Source organism: Triturus cristatus, chromosome 12 (assembly GCF_964204655.1).
Source record: "Triturus cristatus chromosome 12, aTriCri1.1, whole genome shotgun sequence".
NCBI classification, from domain to species: domain Eukaryota; kingdom Metazoa; phylum Chordata; class Amphibia; order Caudata; family Salamandridae; genus Triturus; species Triturus cristatus.
The window spans coordinates 659,878,539-659,899,153 of record NC_140595.1 but is presented as its reverse complement, the minus strand read 5'-3'; the positions used below and the strand labels follow the sequence as shown (position 1 = coordinate 659,899,153).

Genomic DNA, 20,615 nt, shown 5'->3' with positions numbered 1-20,615 from the left:
AGTGGTGCAATCAGTTAGCGCGCGGTACTTATACAGCAGTACTTGCACTGAGCCATGCCGAGGTTGTGAGTTCGAGCCTCACCTGGAGCAGCCGTGTTGTTTTTCATAAACCATTTCACAAAAAGTAAAGTTTAAACTCAGAGTATGGACGGCCCTTGCTAGAGAGTCTTTACTTCTTATAGGATCTACGTGTCCTACTCCTCTGGGTGCCAAATATCACATATCCTCCGCGATGCTCAGTTTAAACATTCCATGATGTGCCATCTTGCATTTCATGCAAACACCACATCAGTGCATTTAAAAATACATTTGTAGAATAATAAATATGATGAAAACAGTGTTCTCACATGATAACCATAAACTGAAGAGCTGCAAAAAATGCTGTATCAGCTACTTACAATAAAAGGTGACTCGAAAAAACTAGCAAAAGAAGAGCATCATCATATTAAAGGTTCTATTCACCATCTTGAGTTGCACCATAGCAGCTTATGGTGCTTTTCTGCTCAGAGTGTGCCTCCAATCCCACATTCATTTTTAATTTCTTTGCAGTTTAAAAAACAACAATTACTGCTCGAAGTTCACTTTTCAAAACCATTCAACCTATTAAATGTATTTCTCTAACCTATGAATGTGGTCCATGTTCACTTTTCCTCATCTTCATCTCGATACTCCTTTCCCAGAAACCAGGTTCACTTCTTCATTCAACCCACCCATCCAAGGTCACCAAATCTTTGAAGCAAGTCTGCCTATTCTCCCTTTCTCTCTATGTACAAGATACCTTGTATCATTTGAATGGACAGCAGGAGAGAAGGATATTTATGGTGAGTGGGGGTGGGGTTTTGAGGAGTAACCTCATTTGCCTAAGAGCCGGGGTATCTGGGAAAAAAAGTATTTTATGGGGGAAGACTTTCACATCTCCTTGGTGAAATTTGTAGGGCCTTATAACATCCTTTCTGTGGATGCAGATTCAGTCGGAACAGAGGTCCTAGTCCTCGCTCTGCCTTTCAAAGGAACTGTAAATATGCATGGCTTATTTGGCTTTGCCCGGCAGGGTGAGAATTGCGTTTGTCAGGCGTTCGTCAGGCGATCGGAAGGGGTGAGGCAATAATTTATAATTCAATGATCTTCATGATATTTTCTTGATAATATGAAAGCAGGAAAGGGAAGCTTGGCAATAAGCAATCCTAAAGCAAGGTGTGACTCCAGGGAAGAATGACTTGAAAACAACATACAGAAAGACTCATGTAAAAAGGCCCTGATGAGGCTTGAACTCATGACCCCTGGTTTACAAGACCAGTGCTCTGCCACTGAGCTACAAGGCCAGTCTGCACGCAGGATGTAAATTGCAACATGTATTCTTACTGAGGTATGAATATATCTATGATTTTGAGACTCTGTATGGAAACGTAGTTGCATATGAATGTCCACGTGCGCGCACACATTGAAGACCATGCTTAAGGCACTTTTTTTGGAAGTATGAAAAACTACATTTTCATATGAGAAAATAAGAGTTTTCGCATTCAAGACCATACCGATAGCTCTAGTTAGTATGTCTGCAATCAGTGACATATAGAGAACCCACTTATTAGAAGTGATCTGTCTCTGTGGGGCAGACATATGTTAACAGTCATTCATTTGAGACGGCCTAAACTTTAGGAGTAAGAGCTGCTTTCTTATCAATCTATTTATCCAAACTGGTTAATAAGCCAGGAGTGAGTGAAAGGCAATCCTCTGGAAACTCCATGAAAGATCTAATTTCTATTACGCACAAAATACTTCACTTTATTTGACATATTTGTTAAAATGGAACAGTCAGATGATCCCATCTAGCGGATCCTGGCTCTGTCTTGAAAGAGAGTGTAATTATACTACAAGAAATGCTGGCCATCAAAAGCGACTCTGATTGCTTTCCGACGAAGGTGGGATTCGAACCCACGCGTGCAGAGCACAAAGGATTAGCAGTCCATCGCCTTAACCACTCGGCCACCTCGTCTGCCCTACAGCCCCATCTGAAACCTGGCTTCACAAAAGGTACTGAAGTGTCAATATACTGTACCTAAAAAAGAAAAAAACAGCTGAGGCAAGATCTCACATTCCACGTCTTCCCCCAATCAGGGACCTACATTTCATTTTTGGGAAATTCTTACTATGTGCTAATTACAAATATTCATAAGATTCCCCTAGACTTTGTCAGAACTGTCAAGATATAATTCTATGGGGTTTTGAATAGACAGAGCATATGTTATAGGACAATTATAGAATCTATTCCGTTTGGACTGTATTTTTAATAGTCATGATAACATGCTAGCATGTGAGTCGATCTTGCACAGTGAATGATGGAGCAGTGTCTGTCATCTACTTGGTCAGCTGTAGATGGCTCACCTGGGGAGATGTGAAAAGAGAGAACTCCAGTGGTGCAATCGGTTAGCGCGCGGTACTTATACAGCAGTACTTGCACTGAGCCATGCCGAGGTTGTGAGTTCGAGCCTCACCTCTAGCAGCTGTGTTGATTTTCATAAACCATTTCACAAAAAGTAAAGTTTAAACTCAGAGTATGGACGGCCCTTGCTAGAGAGTCTTTACTTCTTATAGGATCTACGTGTCCTACTCCTCTGGGTGCCAAATATCACATATCCTCCGCGATGCTCAGTTTAAACATTCCATGATGTGCCATCTTGCATTTCATGCAAACACCACATCAGTGCATTTAAAAATACATTTGTAGAATAATAAATATGATGAAAACAGTGTTCTCACATGATAACCATAAACTGAAGAGCTGCAAAAAATGCTGTATCAGCTACTTACAATAAAAGGTGACTCGAAAAAACTAGCAAAAGAAGAGCATCATCATATTAAAGGTTCTATTCACCATCTTGAGTTGCACCATAGCAGCTTATGGTGCTTTTCTGCTCAGAGTGTGCCTCCAATCCCACATTCATTTTTAATTTCTTTGCAGTTTAAAAAACAACAATTACTGCTCGAAGTTCACTTTTCAAAACCATTCAACCTATTAAATGTATTTCTCTAACCTATGAATGTGGTCCATGTTCACTTTTCCTCATCTTCATCTCGATACTCCTTTCCCAGAAACCAGGTTCACTTCTTCATTCAACCCACCCATCCAAAGTCATCAAATCTTTGAAGCAAGTCTGCCTATTCTCCCTTTCTCTCTATGTACAAGATACCTTGTATCATTTGAATGGACAGCAGGAGAGAAGGATATTTATGGTGAGTGGGGGTGGGGTTTTGAGGAGTAACCTCATTTGCCTAAGAGCCGGGGTATCTGGGAAAAAAAGTATTTTATTGGGGAAGACTTTCACATCTCCTTGGTGAAATTTGTAGGGCCTTATAACATCCTTTCTGTGGATGCAGATTCAGTCGGAACAGAGGTCCTAGTCCTCGCTCTGCCTTTCAAAGGAACTGTAAATATGCATGGCTTATTTGCTTTGCCCGGCAGGGTGAGAATGACGTTTGTCAGGCGTTCGTCATGCGATCAGAAGGGGTGAGGCAATCATTTATAATTCAATGATCTTCATGATATTTTCTTGATAATATGAAAGCAGGAAAGGGAAGCTTGGCAATAAGCAATCCTAAAGCAAGGTGTGACTCCAGGGAAGAATGACTTGAAAACAACATACAGAAAGACTCATGTAAAAAGGCCCTGATGAGGCTTGAACTCATGACCCCTGGTTTACAAGACCAGTGCTCTGCCACTGAGCTACAAGGCCAGTCTGCACGCAGGATGTAAATTGCAACATGTATTCTTACTGAGGTATGAATATATCTATGATTTTGAGACTCTGTATGGAAACGTAGTTGCATATGAATGTCCACGTGCGCGCACACATTGAAGACCATGCTTAAGGCACTTTTTTTGGAAGTATGAAAAACTACATTTTCATATGAGAAAATAAGAGTTTTCGCATTCAAGACCATACCGATAGCTCTAGTTAGTATGTCTGCAATCAGTGACATATAGAGAACCCACTTATTAGAAGTGATCTGTCTCTGTGGGGCAGACATATGTTAACAGTCATTCATTTGAGACGGCCTAAACTTTAGGAGTAAGAGCTGCTTTCTTATCAATCTATTTATCCAAACTGGTTAATAAGCCAGGAGTGAGTGAAAGGCAATCCTCTGGAAACTCCATGAAAGATCTAATTTCTATTACGCACAAAATACTTCACTTTATTTGACATATTTGTTAAAATGGAACAGTCAGATGATCTCATCTAGCGGATCCTGGCTCTGTCTTGAAAGAGAGTGTAATTATACTACAAGAAATGCTGGCCATCAAAAGAGACTCTGATGGCTTTCCGACGAAGGTGGGATTCGAACCCACGCGTGCAGAGCACAATGGATTAGCAGTCCATCGCCTTAACCACTCGGCCACCTCGTCTGCCCTACAGCCCCATCTGAAACCTTGCTTCACAAAAGGTACTGAAGTGTCAATATACTGTACCTAAAAAAGAAAAAAACAGCTGAGGCAAGATCTCACATTCCACGTCTTCCCCCAATCAGGGACCTACATTTCATTTTTGGGAAATTCTTACTATGTGCTAATTACAAATATTCATAAGATTCCCCTAGACTTTGTCAGAACTGTCAAGATATAATTCTATGGGGTTTTGAATAGACAGAGCATATGTTATAGGACAATTATAGAATCTATTCCGTTTGGACTGTATTTTTAATAGTCATGATAACATGCTAGCATGTGAGTCGATCTTGCACAGTGAATGATGGAGCAGTGTCTGTCATCTACTTGGTCAGCTGTAGATGGCTCACCTGGGGAGATGTGAAAAGAGAGAGCTCCAGTGGCGCAATCGGTTAGCGCGCAGTACTTATACAGCAGTACTTGCACTGAGCCATGCCGAGGTTGTGAGTTCGAGCCTCACCTGGAGCAGCCGTGTTGTTTTTCATAAACCATTTCACAAAAAGTAAAGTTTAAACTCAGAGTATGGACGGCCCTTGCTAGAGAGTCTTTACTTCTTATAGGATCTACGTGTCCTACTCCTCTGGGTGCCAAATATCACATATCCTCCGCGATGCTCAGTTTAAACATTCCATGATGTGCCATCTTGCATTTCATGCAAACACCACATCAGTGCATTTAAAAATACATTTGTAGAATAATAAATATGATGAAAACAGTGTTCTCACATGATAACCATAAACTGAAGAGCTGCAAAAAATGCTGTATCAGCTACTTACAATAAAAGGTGACTCGAAAAAACTAGCAAAAGAAGAGCATCATCATATTAAAGGTTCTATTCACCATCTTGAGTTGCACCATAGCAGCTTATGGTGCTTTTCTGCTCAGAGTGTGCCTCCAATCCCACATTCATTTTTAATTTCTTTGCAGTTTAAAAAACAACAATTACTGCTCGAAGTTCACTTTTCAAAACCATTCAACCTATTAAATGTATTTCTCTAACCTATGAATGTGGTCCATGTTCACTTTTCCTCATCTTCATCTCGATACTCCTTTCCCAGAAACCAGGTTCACTTCTTCATTCAACCCACCCATCCAAGGTCACCAAATCTTTGAAGCAAGTCTGCCTATTCTCCCTTTCTCTCTATGTACAAGATACCTTGTATCATTTGAATGGACAGCAGGAGAGAAGGATATTTATGGTGAGTGGGGGTGGGGTTTTGAGGAGTAACCTCATTTGCCTAAGAGCCGGGGTATCTGGGAAAAAAAGTATTTTATTGGGGAAGACTTTCACATCTCCTTGGTGAAATTTGTAGGGCCTTATAACATCCTTTCTGTGGATGCAGATTCAGTCGAAACAGAGGTCCTAGTCTTCGCTCTGCCTTTCAAAGGAACTGTAAATATGCATGGCTTATTTGGCTTTGCCCGGCAGGGTGAGAATGACGTTTGTCAGGCGTTCGTCAGACGATCGGAAGGGGTGAGGCAATCATTTATAATTCAATGATCTTCATGATATTTTCTTGATAATATGAAAGCAGGAAAGGGAAGCTTGGCAATAAGCAATCCTAAAGCAAGGTGTGACTCCAGGGAAGAATGACTTGAAAACAACATACAGAAAGACTCATGTAAAAAGGCCCTGATGAGGCTTGAACTCATGACCCCTGGTTTACAAGACCAGTGCTCTGCCACTGAGCTACAAGGCCAGTCTGCACGCAGGATGTAAATTGCAACATGTATTCTTACTGAGGTATGAATATATCTATGATTTTGAGACTCTATATGGAAACGTAGTTGCATATGAATGTCCACGTGCGCGCACACATTGAAGACCATGCTTAAGGCACTTTTTTTGGAAGTATGAAAAACTACATTTTCATATGAGAAAATAAGAGTTTTCGCATTCAAGACCATACCGATAGCTCTAGTTAGTATGTCTGCAATCAGTGACATATAGAGAACCCACTTATTAGAAGTGATCTGTCTCTGTGGGGCAGACATATGTTAACAGTCATTCATTTGAGAATGCCTAAACTTTAGGAGTAAGAGCTGCTTTCTTATCAATCTATTTATCCAAACTGGTTAATAAGCCAGGAGTGAGTGAAAGGCAATCCTCTGGAAACTCCATGAAAGATCTAATTTCTATTACGCACAAAATACTTCACTTTATTTGACATATTTGTTAAAATGGAACAGTCAGATGATCCCATCTAGCGGATCCTGGCTCTGTCTTGAAAGAGAGTGTAATTATACTACAAGAAATGCTGGCCATCAAAAGAGACTCTGATGGCTTTCCGACGAAGGTGGGATTCGAACCCACGCGTGCAGAGGACAATGGATTAGCAGTCCATCGCCTTAACCACTCAGCCACCTCATCTGCCCTACAGCCCCATCTGAAACCTTGCTTCACAAAAGGTACTGAAGTGTCAATATACTGTACCTAAAAAAGAAAAAAACAGCTGAGGCAAGATCTCACATTCCACGTCTTCCCCCAATCAGGGACCTACATTTCATTTTTGGGAAATTCTTACTATGTGCTAATTACAAATATTCATAAGATTCCCCGAGACTTTGTCAGAACTGTCAAGATATAATTCTATGGGGTTTTGAATAGACAGAGCATATGTTATAGGACAATTATAGAATCTATTCCGTTTGGACTGTATTTTTAATAGTCATGATAACATGCTAGCATGTGAGTCGATCTTGCACAGTGAATGATGGAGCAGTGTCTGTCATCTACTTGGTCAGCTGTAGATGGCTCACCTGGGGAGATGTGAAAAGAGAGAGCTCCAGTGGTGCAATCGGTTAGCGCGCGGTACTTATACAGCAGTACTTGCACTGAGCCATGCCGAGGTTGTGAGTTCGAGCCTCTCCTGGAGCAGCCGTGTTGTTTTTCATAAACCATTTCACAAAAAGTAAAGTTTAAACTCAGAGTATGGACGGCCCTTGCTAGAGAGTCTTTACTTCTTATAGGATCTACGTGTCCTACTCCTCTGGGTGCCAAATATCACATATCCTCCGCGATGCTCAGTTTAAACATTCCATGATGTGCCATCTTGCATTTCATGCAAACACCACATCAGTGCATTTAAAAATACATTTGTAGAATAATAAATATGATGAAAACAGTGTTCTCACATGATAACCATAAACTGAAGAGCTGCAAAAAATGCTGTATCAGCTACTTACAATAAAAGGTGACTCGAAAAAACTAGCAAAAGAAGAGCATCATCATATTAAAGGTTCTATTCACCATCTTGAGTTGCACCATAGCAGCTTATGGTGCTTTTCTGCTCAGAGTGTGCCTCCAATCCCACATTCATTTTTAATTTCTTTGCAGTTTAAAAAACAACAATTACTGCTCGAAGTTCACTTTTCAAAACCATTCAACCTATTAAATGTATTTCTCTAACCTATGAATGTGGTCCATGTTCACTTTTCCTCATCTTCATCTCGATACTCCTTTCCCAGAAACCAGGTTCACTTCTTCATTCAACCCACCCATCCAAAGTCACCAAATCTTTGAAGCAAGTCTGCCTATTCTCCCTTTCTCTCTATGTACAAGATACCTTGTATCATTTGAATGGACAGCAGGAGAGAAGGATATTTATGGTGAGTGGGGGTGGGGTTTTGAGGAGTAACCTCATTTGCCTAAGAGCCGGGGTATCTGGGAAAAAAAGTATTTTATGGGGGAAGACTTTCACATCTCCTTGGTGAAATTTGTAGGGCCTTATAACATCCTTTCTGTGGATGCAGATTCAGTCGGAACAGAGGTCCTAGTCCTTGCTCTGCCTTTCAAAGGAACTGTAAATATGCATGGCTTATTTGGCTTTGCCCGGCAGGGTGAGAATGGCGTTTGTCAGGCGTTCGTCAGGCGATCGGAAGGGGTGAGGCAATAATTTATAATTCAATGATCTTCATGATATTTTCTTGATAATATGAAAGCAGGAAAGGGAAGCTTGGCAATAAGCAATCCTAAAGCAAGGTGTGACTCCAGGGAAGAATGACTTGAAAACAACATACAGAAAGACTCATGTAAAAAGGCCCTGATGAGGCTTGAACTCATGACCCCTGGTTTACAAGACCAGTGCTCTGCCACTGAGCTACAAGGCCAGTCTGCACGCAGGATGTAAATTGCAACATGTATTCTTACTGAGGTATGAATATATCTATGATTTTGAGACTCTGTATGGAAACGTAGTTGCATATGAATGTCCACGTGCGCGCACACATTGAAGACCATGCTTAAGGCACTTTTTTTGGAAGTATGAAAAACTACATTTTCATATGAGAAAATAAGAGTTTTCGCATTCAAGACCATACCGATAGCTCTAGTTAGTATGTCTGCAATCAGTGACATATAGAGAACCCACTTATTAGAAGTGATCTGTCTCTGTGGGGCAGACATATGTTAACAGTCATTCATTTGAGAATGCCTAAACTTTAGGAGTAAGAGCTGCTTTCTTATCAATCTATTTATCCAAACTGGTTAATAAGCCAGGAGTGAGTGAAAGGCAATCCTCTGGAAACTCCATGAAAGATCTAATTTCTATTACGCACAAAATACTTCACTTTATTTGACATATTTGTTAAAATGGAACAGTCAGATGATCCCATCTAGCGGATCCTGGCTCTGTCTTGAAAGAGAGTGTAATTATACTACAAGAAATGCTGGCCATCAAAAGAGACTCTGATGGCTTTCCGACGAAGGTGGGATTCGAACCCACGCGTGCAGAGCACAATGGATTAGCAGTCCATCGCCTTAACCACTCGGCCACCTCGTCTGCCCTACAGCCCCATCTGAAACCTTGCTTCACAAAAGGTACTGAAGTGTCAATATACTGTACCTAAAAAAGAAAAAAACAGCTGAGGCAAGATCTCACATTCCACGTCTTCCCCCAATCAGGGACCTACATTTCATTTTTGGGAAATTCTTACTATGTGCTAATTACAAATATTCATAAGATTCCCCGAGACTTTGTCAGAACTGTCAAGATATAATTCTATGGGGTTTTGAATAGACAGAGCATATGTTATAGGACAATTATAGAATCTATTCCGTTTGGACTGTATTTTTAATAGTCATGATAACATGCTAGCATGTGAGTCGATCTTGCACAGTGAATGATGGAGCAGTGTCTGTCATCTACTTGGTCAGCTGTAGATGGCTCACCTGGGGAGATGTGAAAAGAGAGAGCTCCAGTGGTGCAATCAGTTAGCGCGCGGTACTTATACAGCAGTACTTGCACTGAGCCATGCCGAGGTTGTGAGTTCGAGCCTCACCTGGAGCAGCCGTGTTGTTTTTCATAAACCATTTCACAAAAAGTAAAGTTTAAACTCAGAGTATGGACGGCCCTTGCTAGAGAGTCTTTACTTCTTATAGGATCTACGTGTCCTACTCCTCTGGGTGCCAAATATCACATATCCTCCGCGATGCTCAGTTTAAACATTCCATGATGTGCCATCTTGCATTTCATGCAAACACCACATCAGTGCATTTAAAAATACATTTGTAGAATAATAAATATGATGAAAACAGTGTTCTCACATGATAACCATAAACTGAAGAGCTGCAAAAAATGCTGTATCAGCTACTTACAATAAAAGGTGACTCGAAAAAACTAGCAAAAGAAGAGCATCATCATATTAAAGGTTCTATTCACCATCTTGAGTTGCACCATAGCAGCTTATGGTGCTTTTCTGCTCAGAGTGTGCCTCCAATCCCACATTCATTTTTAATTTCTATGCAGTTTAAAAAACAACAATTACTGCTCGAAGTTCACTTTTCAAAACCATTCAACCTATTAAATGTATTTCTCTAACCTATGAATGTGGTCCATGTTCACTTTTCCTCATCTTCATCTCGATACTCCTTTCCCAGAAACCAGGTTCACTTCTTCATTCAACCCACCCATCCAAGGTCACCAAATCTTTGAAGCAAGTCTGCCTATTCTCCCTTTCTCTCTATGTACAAGATACCTTGTATCATTTGAATGGACAGCAGGAGAGAAGGATATTTATGGTGAGTGGGGGTGGGGTTTTGAGGAGTAACCTCATTTGCCTAAGAGCCGGGGTATCTGGGAAAAAAAGTATTTTATGGGGGAAGACTTTCACATCTCCTTGGTGAAATTTGTAGGGCCTTATAACATCCTTTCTGTGGATGCAGATTCAGTCGGAACAGAGGTCCTAGTCCTCGCTCTGCCTTTCAAAGGAACTGTAAATATGCATGGCTTATTTGGCTTTGCCCGGCAGGGCTTGCCCGGCAGGGTGAGAATTGCGTTTGTCAGGCGTTCGTCAGGCGATCGGAAGGGGTGAGGCAATAATTTATAATTCAATGATCTTCATGATATTTTCTTGATAATATGAAAGCAGGAAAGGGAAGCTTGGCAATAAGCAATCCTAAAGTAAGGTGTGACTCCAGGGAAGAATGACTTGAAAACAACATACAGAAAGACTCATGTAAAAAGGCCCTGATGAGGCTTGAACTCATGACCCCTGGTTTACAAGACCAGTGCTCTGCCACTGAGCTACAAGGCCAGTCTGCACGCAAGATGTAAATTGCAACATGTATTCTTACTGAGGTATGAATATATCTATGATTTTGAGACTCTGTATGGAAACGTAGTTGCATATGAATGTCCACGTGCGCGCACACATTGAAGACCATGCTTAAGGCACTTTTTTTGGAAGTATGAAAAACTACATTTTCATATGAGAAAATAAGAGTTTTCGCATTCAAGACCATACCGATAGCTCTAGTTAGTATGTCTGCAATCAGTGACATATAGAGAACCCACTTATTAGAAGTGATCTGTCTCTGTGGGGCAGACATATGTTAACAGTCATTCATTTGAGACGGCCTAAACTTTAGGAGTAAGAGCTGCTTTCTTATCAATCTATTTATCCAAACTGGTTAATAAGCCAGGAGTGAGTGAAAGGCAATCCTCTGGAAACTCCATGAAAGATCTAATTTCTATTACGCACAAAATACTTCACTTTATTTGACATATTTGTTAAAATGGAACAGTCAGATGATCCCATCTAGCGGATCCTGGCTCTGTCTTGAAAGAGAGTGTAATTATACTACAAGAAATGCTGGCCATCAAAAGAGACTCTGATGGCTTTCCGACGAAGGTGGGATTCAAACCCACGCGTGCAGAGCACAATGGATTAGCAGTCCTTCGCCTTAACCACTCGGCCACCTCGTCTGCCCTACAGCCCCATCTGAAACCTTCCTTCACAAAAGGTACTGAAGTGTCAATATACTGTACCAAAAAAGAAAAAAACAGCTGAGGCAAGATCTCACATTCCACGTCTTCCCCCAATCAGGGACCTACATTTCATTTTTGGTAAATTCTTACTATGTGCTAATTACAAATATTCATAAGATTCCCCTAGACTTTGTCAGAACTGTCAAGATATAATTCTATGGGGTTTTGAATTGACAGAGCATATGTTATAGGACAATTATAGAATCTATTCCGTTTGGACTGTATTTTTAATAGTCATGATAACATGCTAGCATGTGAGTCGATCTTGCACAGTGAATGATGGAGCAGTGTCTGTCATCTACTTGGTCAGCTGTAGATGGCTCACCTGGGGAGATGTGAAAAGAGAGAGCTCCAGTGGCGCAATCGGTTAACGCGCGGTACTTATACAGCAGTACTTGCACTGAGCCATGCCGAGGTTGTGAGTTCGAGCCTCACCTGGAGCAGCCGTGTTGTTTTTCATAAACCATTTCACAAAAAGTAAAGTTTAAACTCAGAGTATGGACGGCCCTTGCTATAGAGTCTTTACTTCTTATAGGATCTACGTGTCCTACTCCTCTGGGTGCCAAATATCACATATCCTCCGCGATGCTCAGTTTAAACATTCCATGATGTGCCATCTTGCATTTCATGCAAACACCACATCAGTGCATTTAAAAATACATTTGTAGAATAATAAATATGATGAAAACAGTGTTCTCACATGATAACCATAAACTGAAGAGCTGCAAAAAATGCTGTATCAGCTACTTACAATAAAAGGTGACTCGAAAAAACTAGCAAAAGAAGAGCATCATCATATTAAAGGTTCTATTCACCATCTTGAGTTGCACCATAGCAGCTTATGGTGCTTTTCTGCTCAGAGTGTGCCTCCAATCCCACATTCATTTTTAATTTCTTTGCAGTTTAAAAAACAACAATTACTGCTCGAAGTTCACTTTTCAAAACCATTCAACCTATTAAATGTATTTCTCTAACCTATGAATGTGGTCCATGTTCACTTTTCCTCATCTTCATCTCGATACTCCTTTCCCAGAAACCAGGTTCACTTCTTCATTCAACCCACCCATCCAAAGTCACCAAATCTTTGAAGCAAATCTGACTATTCTCCCTTTCTCTCTATGTACAAGATACCTTGTATCATTTGAATGGACAGCAGGAGAGAAGGATATTTATGGTGAGTGGGGGTGGGGTTTTGAGGAGTAACCTCATTTGCCTAAGAGCCGGGGTATCTGGGAAAAAAAGTATTTTATGGGGGAAGACTTTCACATCTCCTTGGTGAAATTTGTAGGGCCTTATAACATCCTTTCTGTGGATGCAGATTCAGTCGGAACAGAGGTCCTAGTCCTCGCTCTGCCTTTCAAAGGAACTGTAAATATGCATGGCTTATTTGGCTTTGCCCGGCAGGGCTTGCCCGGCAGGGTGAGAATGGCGTTTGTCAGGCGTTCGTCAGGCGATCGGAAGGGGTGAGGCAATAATTTATAATTCAATGATCTTCATGATATTTTCTTGATAATATGAAAGCAGGAAAGGGAAGCTTGGCAATAAGCAATCCTAAAGCAAGGTGTGACTCCAGGGAAGAATGACTTGAAAACAACATACAGAAAGACTCATGTAAAAAGGCCCTGATGAGGCTTGAACTCATGACCCCTGGTTTACAAGACCAGTGCTCTGCCACTGAGCTACAAGGCCAGTCTGCACGCAGGATGTAAATTGCAACATGTATTCTTACTGAGGTATGAATATATCTATGATTTTGAGACTCTGTATGGAAACGTAGTTGCATATGAATGTCCACGTGCGCGCACACATTGAAGACCATGCTTAAGGCACTTTTTTTGGAAGTATGAAAAACTACATTTTCATATGAGAAAATAAGAGTTTTCGCATTCAAGACCATACCGATAGCTCTAGTTAGTATGTCTGCAATCAGTGACATATAGAGAACCCACTTATTAGAAGTGATCTGTCTCTGTGGGGCAGACATATGTTAACAGTCATTCATTTGAGACGGCCTAAACTTTAGGAGTAAGAGCTGCTTTCTTATCAATCTATTTATCCAAACTGGTTAATAAGCCAGGAGTGAGTGAAAGGCAATCCTCTGGAAACTCCATGAAAGATCTAATTTCTATTACGCACAAAATACTTCACTTTATTTGACATATTTGTTAAAATGGAACAGCCAGATGATCCCATCTAGCGGATCCTGGCTCTGTCTTGAAAGAGAGTGTAATTATACTACAGGAAATGCTGGCCATCAAAAGAGACTCTGATGGCTTTCCGACGAAGGTGGGATTCGAACCCACGCGTGCAGAGCACAATGGATCAGCAGTCCATCGCCTTAACCACTCGGCCACCTCGTCTGCCCTACAGCCCCATCTGAAACCTTGCTTCACAAAAGGTACTGAAGTGTCAATATACTGTACCTAAAAAAGAAAAAAACAGCTGAGGCAAGATCTCACATTCCACGTCTTCCCCCAATCAGGGACCTACATTTCATTTTTGGGAAATTCTTACTATGTGCTAATTACAAATATTCATAAGATTCCCCGAGACTTTGTCAGAACTGTCAAGATATAATTCGATGGGGTTTTGAATAGACAGAGCATATGTTATAGGACAATTATAGAATCTATTCCGTTTGGACTGTATTTTTAATAGTCATGATAACATGCTAGCATGTGAGTCGATCTTGCACAGTGAATGATGGAGCAGTGTCTGTCATCTACTTGGTCAGCTGTAGATGGCTCACCTGGGGAGATGTGAAAAGAGAGAGCTCCAGTGGCGCAATCGGTTAGCGCGCGGTACTTATACAGCAGTACTTGCACTGAGCCATGCCGAGGTTGTGAGTTCGAGCCTCACCTGGAGCAGCTGTGTTGTTTTTCATAAACCATTTCACAAAAAGTAAAGTTTAAACTCAGAGTATGGACGGCCCTTGCTAGAGAGTCTTTACTTCTTATAGGATCTACGTGTCCTACTCCTCTGGGTGCCAAATATCACATATCCTCCGCGATGCTCAGTTTAAACATTCCATGATGTGCCATCTTGCATTTCATGCAAACACCACATCAGTGCATTTAAAAATACATTTGTAGAATAATAAATATGATGAAAACAGTGTTCTCACATGATAACCATAAACTGAAGAGCTGCAAAAAATGCTGTATCAGCTACTTACAATAAAAGGTGACTCGAAAAAACTAGCAAAAGAAGAGCATCATCATATTAAAGGTTCTATTCACCATCTTGAGTTGCACCATAGCAGCTTATGGTGCTTTTCTGCTCAGAGTGTGCCTCCAATCCCACATTCATTTTTAATTTCTTTGCAGTTTAAAAAACAACAATTACTGCTCGAAGTTCACTTTTCAAAACCATTCAACCTATTAAATGTATTTCTCTAACCTATGAATGTGGTCCATGTTCACTTTTCCTCATCTTCATCTCGATACTCCTTTCCCAGAAACCAGGTTCACTTCTTCATTCAACCCACCCATCCAAAGTCACCAAATCTTTGAAGCAAGTCTGCCTATTCTCCCTTTCTCTCTATGTACAAGATACCTTGTATCATTTGAATGGACAGCAGGAGAGAAGGATATTTATGGTGAGTGGGGGTGGGGTTTTGAGGAGTAACCTCATTTGCCTAAGAGCCGGGGTATCTGGGAAAAAAAGTATTTTATGGGGGAAGACTTTCACATCTCCTTGGTGAAATTTGTAGGGCCTTATAACATCCTTTCTGTGGATGCAGATTCAGTCGGAACAGAGGTCCTAGTCCTCGCTCTGCCTTTCAAAGGAACTGTAAATATGCATGGCTTATTTGGCTTTGCCCGGCAGGGCTTGCCCGGCAGGGTGAGAATGGCGTTTGTCAGGCGTTCGTCAGGCGATCGGAAGGGGTGAGGCAATAATTTATAATTCAATGATCTTCATGATATTTTCTTGATAATATGAAAGCAGGAAAGGGAAGCTTGGCAATAAGCAATCCTAAAGCAAGGTGTGACTCCAGGGAAGAATGACTTGAAAACAACATACAGAAAGACTCATGTAAAAAGGCCCTGATGAGGCTTGAACTCATGACCCCTGGTTTACAAGACCAGTGCTCTGCCACTGAGCTACAAGGCCAGTCTGCACGCAGGATGTAAATTGCAACATGTATTCTTACTGAGGTATGAATATATCTATGATTTTGAGACTCTGTATGGAAACGTAGTTGCATATGAATGTCCACGTGCGCGCACACATTGAAGACCATGCTTAAGGCACTTTTTTTGGAAGTATGAAAAACTACATTTTCATATGAGAAAATAAGAGTTTTCGCATTCAAGACCATACCGATAGCTCTAGTTAGTATGTCTGCAATCAGTGACATATAGAGAACCCACTTATTAGAAGTGATCTGTCTCTGTGGGGCAGACATATGTTAACAGTCATTCATTTGAGAATGCCTAAACTTTAGGAGTAAGAGCTGCTTTCTTATCAATCTATTTATCCAAACTGGTTAATAAGCCAGGAGTGAGTGAAAGGCAATCCTCTGGAAACTCCATGAAAGATCTAATTTCTATTACGCACAAAATACTTCACTTTATTTGACATATTTGTTAAAATGGAACAGTCAGATGATCCCATCTATCGGATCCTGGCTCTGTCTTGAAAGAGAGTGTAATTATACTACAAGAAATGCTGGCCATCAAAAGAGACTCTGATGGCTTTCCGACGAAGGTGGGATTCGAACCCACGCGTGCAGAGCACAATGGATTAGCAGTCCATCGCCTTAACCACTCGGCCACCTCGTCTGCCCTACAGCCCCATCTGAAACCTTGCTTCACAAAAGGTACTGAAGTGTCAATATACTGTACCTAAAAAAGAAAAAAACAGCTGAGGCAAGATCTCACATTCCACGTCTTCCCCCAATCAGGGACCTACATTTCATTTTTGGGAAATTCTTACTATGTGCTAATTACAAATATTCATAAGATTCCCCGAGACTTTGTCAGAACTGTCAAGATATAATTCTATGGGGTTTTGAATAGACAGAGCATATGTTATAGGACAATTATAGAATCTATTCCGTTTGGACTGTATTTTTAATAGTCATGATAACATGCTAGCATGTGAGTCGATCTTGCACAGTGAATGATGGAGCAGTGTCTGTCATCTACTTGGTCAGCTGTAGATGGCTCACCTGGGGAGATGTGAAAAGAGAGAGCTCCAGTGGTGCAATCGGTTAGCGCGCGGTACTTATACAGCAGTACTTGCACTGAGCCATGCCGAGGTTGTGAGTTCGAGCCTCACCTGGAGCAGCCGTGTTGTTTTTCATAAACCATTTCACAAAAAGTAAAGTTTAAACTCAGAGTATGGACGGCCCTTGCTAGAGAGTCTTTACTTCTTATAGGATCTACGTGTCCTACTCCTCTGGGTGCCAAATATCACATATCCTCCGCGATGCTCAGTTTAAACATTCCATGATGTGCCATCTTGCATTTCATGCAAACACCACATCAGTGCATTTAAAAATACATTTGTAGAATAATAAATATGATGAAAACAGTGTTCTCACATGATAACCATAAACTGAAGAGCTGCAAAAAATGCTGTATCAGCTACTTACAATAAAAGGTGACTCGAAAAAACTAGCAAAAGAAGAGCATCATCATATTAAAGGTTCTATTCACCATCTTGAGTTGCACCATAGCAGCTTATGGTGCTTTTCTGCTCAGAGTGTGCCTCCAATCCCACATTCATTTTTAATTTCTTTGCAGTTTAAAAAACAACAATTACTGCTCGAAGTTCACTTTTCAAAACCATTCAACCTATTAAATGTATTTCTCTAACCTATGAATGTGGTCCATGTTCACTTTTCCTCATCTTCATCTCGATACTCCTTTCCCAGAAACCAGGTTCACTTCTTCATTCAACCCACCCATCCAAAGTCACCAAATCTTTGAAGCAAGTCTGCCTATTCTCCCTTTCTCTCTATGTACAAGATACCTTGTATCATTTGAATGGACAGCAGGAGAGAAGGATATTTATGGTGAGTGGGGGTGGGGTTTTGAGGAGTAACCTCATTTGCCTAAGAGCCGGGGTATCTGGGAAAAAAAGTATTTTATGGGGGAAGACTTTCACATCTCCTTGGTGAAATTTGTAGGGCCTTATAACATCCTTTCTGTGGATGCAGATTCAGTCGGAACAGAGGTCCTAGTCCTCGCTCTGCCTTTCAAAGGAACTGTAAATATGCATGGCTTATTTGGCTTTGCCCGGCATGGCTTGCCCGCCAGGGTGAGAATGGCGTTTGTCAGGCGTTCGTCAGGCGATCGGAAGGGGTGAGGCAATAATTTATAATTCAATGATCTTCATGATATTTTCTTGATAATATGAAAGCAGGAAAGGGAAGCTTGGCAATAAGCAATCCTAAAGCAAGGTGTGACTCCAGGGAAGAATGACTTGAAAACAACATACAGAAAGACTCATGTAAAAAGGCCCTGATGAGGCTTGAACTCATGACCCCTGGTTTACAAGACCAGTGCTCTGCCACTGAGCTACAAGGCCAGTCTGCACGCAAGATGTAAATTGCAACATGTATTCTTACTGAGGTATGAATATATCTATGATTTTGAGACTCTGTATGGAAACGTAGTTGCATATGAATGTCCACGTGCGCGCACACATTGAAGACCATGCTTAAGGCACTTTTTTTGGAAGTATGAAAAACTACATTTTCATATGAGAAAATAAGAGTTTTCGCATTCAAGACCATACCGATAGCTCTAGTTAGTATGTCTGCAATCAGTGACATATAGAGAACCCACTTATTAGAAGTGATCTGTCTCTGTGGGGCAGACATATGTTAACAGTCATTCATTTGAGACGGCCTAAACTTTAGGAGTAAGAGCTGCTTTCTTATCAATCTATTTATCCAAACTGGTTAATAAGCCAGGAGTGAGTGAAAGGCAATCCTCTGGAAACTCCATGAAAGATCTAATTTCTATTACGCACAAAATACTTCACTTTATTTGACATATTTGTTAAAATGGAACAGTCAGATGATCCCATCTAGCGGATCCTGGCTCTGTCTTGAAAGAGAGTGTAATTATACTACAAGAAATGCTGGCCATCAAAAGAGACTCTGATGGCTTTCCGACGAAGGTGGGATTCAAACCCACGCGTGCAGAGCACAATGGATTAGCAGTCCTTCGCCTTAACCACTCGGCCACCTCGTCTGCCCTACAGCCCCATCTGAAACCTTGCTTCACAAAAGGTACTGAAGTGTCAATATACTGTACCAAAAAAGAAAAAAACAGCTGAGGCAAGATCTCACATTCCACGTCTTCCCCCAATCAGGGACCTACATTTCATTTTTGGTAAATTCTTACTATGTGCTAATTACAAATATTCATAAGATTCCCCTAGACTTTGTCAGAACTGTCAAGATATAATTCTATGGGGTTTTGAATTGACAGAGCATATGTTATAGGACAATTATAGAATCTATTCCGTTTGGACTGTATTTTTAATAGTCATGATAACATGCTAGCATGTGAGTCGATCTTGCACAGTGAATGATGGAGCAGTGTCTGTCATCTACTTGGTCAGCTGTAGATGGCTCACCTGGGGAGATGTGAAAAGAGAGAGCTCCAGTGGCGCAATCGGTTAACGCGCGGTACTTATACAGCAGTACTTGCACTGAGCCATGCTGAGGTTGTGAGTTCGAGCCTCACCTGGAGCAGCCGTGTTGTTTTTCATAAACCATTTCACAAAAAGTAAAGTTTAAACTCAGAGTATGGACGGCCCTTGCTATAGAGTCTTTACTTCTTATAGGATCTACGTGTCCTACTCCTCTGGGTGCCAAATATCACATATCCTCCGCGATGCTCAGTTTAAACATTCCATGATGTGCCATCTTGCATTTCATGCAAACACCACATCAGTGCATTTAAAAATACATTTGTAGAATAATAAATATGATGAAAACTGTGTTCTCACATGATAACCATAAACTGAAGAGCTGCAAAAAATGCTGTATCAGCTACTTACAATAAAAGGTGACTCGAAAAAACTAGCAAAAGAAGAGCATCATCATATTAAAGGTTCTATTCACCATCTTGAGTTGCACCATAGCAGCTTATGGTGCTTTTCTGCTCAGAGTGTGCCTCCAATCCCACATTCATTTTTAATTTCTTTGCAGTTTAAAAAACAACAATTACTGCTCGAAGTTCACTTTTCAAAACCATTCAACCTATTAAATGTATTTCTCTAACCTATGAATGTGGTCCAAGTTCACTTTTCCTCATCTTCATCTCGATACTCCTTTCCCAGAAACCAGGTTCACTTCTTCATTCAACCCACCCATCCAAAGTCACCAAATCTTTGAAGCAAATCTGACTATTCTCCCTTTCTCTCTATGTACAAGATACCTTGTATCATTTGAATGGACAGCAGGAGAGAAGGATATTTATGGTGAGTGGGGGTGGGGTTTTGAGGAGTAACCTCATTTGCCTAAGAGCCGGGGTATCTGGGAAAAAAAGTATTTTATGGGGGAAGACTTTCACATCTCCTTGGTGAAATTTGTAGGGCCTTATAACATCCTTTCTGTGGATGCAGATTCAGTCGGAACAGAGGTCCTAGTCCTCGCTCTGCCTTTCAAAGGAACTGTAAATATGCATGGCTTATTTGGCTTTGCCCGGCAGGGCTTGCCCGGCAGGGTGAGAATGGCGTTTGTCAGGCGTTCGTCAGGCGATCGGAAGGGGTGAGGCAATAATTTATAATTCAATGATCTTCATGATATTTTCTTGATAATATGAAAGCAGGAAAGGGAAGCTTGGCAATAAGCAATCCTAAAGCAAGGTGTGACTCCAGGGAAGAATGACTTGAAAACAACATACAGAAAGACTCATGTAAAAAGGACCTGATGAGGCTTG

The 20,615-nt window shown here is 41.0% G+C and overlaps 16 non-coding genes across 16 annotated transcripts; 4 read left to right on the top strand and 12 right to left on the bottom strand.

Moving 5' to 3' along the window:
- Nucleotides 1-1,250: 1,250 nt before the first annotated feature.
- Nucleotides 1,251-1,322, bottom strand: TRNAT-UGU (transfer RNA threonine (anticodon UGU)). Its single transcript has one exon. It is a non-coding gene; the product is annotated as a tRNA-Thr (tRNA).
- Nucleotides 1,323-3,659: 2,337 nt separating this feature from the next.
- On the bottom strand, nt 3,660-3,731 carry TRNAT-UGU (transfer RNA threonine (anticodon UGU)). The gene has a single exon. It is a non-coding gene; the product is annotated as a tRNA-Thr (tRNA).
- A 589-nt stretch (nt 3,732-4,320) lies between these two features.
- Nucleotides 4,321-4,402, bottom strand: TRNAS-GCU (transfer RNA serine (anticodon GCU)). Its single transcript has one exon. It is a non-coding gene; the product is annotated as a tRNA-Ser (tRNA).
- Nucleotides 4,403-4,814: 412 nt separating this feature from the next.
- Nucleotides 4,815-4,909, top strand: TRNAI-UAU (transfer RNA isoleucine (anticodon UAU)). Its single transcript has 2 exons — nt 4,815-4,852; nt 4,874-4,909. It is a non-coding gene; the product is annotated as a tRNA-Ile (tRNA).
- A 1,160-nt stretch (nt 4,910-6,069) lies between these two features.
- On the bottom strand, nt 6,070-6,141 carry TRNAT-UGU (transfer RNA threonine (anticodon UGU)). The gene has a single exon. It is a non-coding gene; the product is annotated as a tRNA-Thr (tRNA).
- A 2,338-nt stretch (nt 6,142-8,479) lies between these two features.
- TRNAT-UGU (transfer RNA threonine (anticodon UGU)) lies at nt 8,480-8,551 on the bottom strand. Its single transcript has one exon. It is a non-coding gene; the product is annotated as a tRNA-Thr (tRNA).
- Nucleotides 8,552-9,140: 589 nt separating this feature from the next.
- TRNAS-GCU (transfer RNA serine (anticodon GCU)) lies at nt 9,141-9,222 on the bottom strand. The gene has a single exon. It is a non-coding gene; the product is annotated as a tRNA-Ser (tRNA).
- Nucleotides 9,223-10,903: 1,681 nt separating this feature from the next.
- On the bottom strand, nt 10,904-10,975 carry TRNAT-UGU (transfer RNA threonine (anticodon UGU)). Its single transcript has one exon. It is a non-coding gene; the product is annotated as a tRNA-Thr (tRNA).
- Nucleotides 10,976-12,057: 1,082 nt separating this feature from the next.
- On the top strand, nt 12,058-12,152 carry TRNAI-UAU (transfer RNA isoleucine (anticodon UAU)). Its single transcript has 2 exons — nt 12,058-12,095; nt 12,117-12,152. It is a non-coding gene; the product is annotated as a tRNA-Ile (tRNA).
- Nucleotides 12,153-13,326: 1,174 nt separating this feature from the next.
- Nucleotides 13,327-13,398, bottom strand: TRNAT-UGU (transfer RNA threonine (anticodon UGU)). Its single transcript has one exon. It is a non-coding gene; the product is annotated as a tRNA-Thr (tRNA).
- Nucleotides 13,399-13,987: 589 nt separating this feature from the next.
- On the bottom strand, nt 13,988-14,069 carry TRNAS-GCU (transfer RNA serine (anticodon GCU)). The gene has a single exon. It is a non-coding gene; the product is annotated as a tRNA-Ser (tRNA).
- Nucleotides 14,070-14,481: 412 nt separating this feature from the next.
- On the top strand, nt 14,482-14,576 carry TRNAI-UAU (transfer RNA isoleucine (anticodon UAU)). Its single transcript has 2 exons — nt 14,482-14,519; nt 14,541-14,576. It is a non-coding gene; the product is annotated as a tRNA-Ile (tRNA).
- Nucleotides 14,577-15,750: 1,174 nt separating this feature from the next.
- On the bottom strand, nt 15,751-15,822 carry TRNAT-UGU (transfer RNA threonine (anticodon UGU)). The gene has a single exon. It is a non-coding gene; the product is annotated as a tRNA-Thr (tRNA).
- A 589-nt stretch (nt 15,823-16,411) lies between these two features.
- On the bottom strand, nt 16,412-16,493 carry TRNAS-GCU (transfer RNA serine (anticodon GCU)). The gene has a single exon. It is a non-coding gene; the product is annotated as a tRNA-Ser (tRNA).
- Nucleotides 16,494-16,905: 412 nt separating this feature from the next.
- Nucleotides 16,906-17,000, top strand: TRNAI-UAU (transfer RNA isoleucine (anticodon UAU)). The gene is made up of 2 exons: nt 16,906-16,943; nt 16,965-17,000. It is a non-coding gene; the product is annotated as a tRNA-Ile (tRNA).
- A 1,174-nt stretch (nt 17,001-18,174) lies between these two features.
- Nucleotides 18,175-18,246, bottom strand: TRNAT-UGU (transfer RNA threonine (anticodon UGU)). The gene has a single exon. It is a non-coding gene; the product is annotated as a tRNA-Thr (tRNA).
- Nucleotides 18,247-20,615: the final 2,369 nt, after the last annotated feature.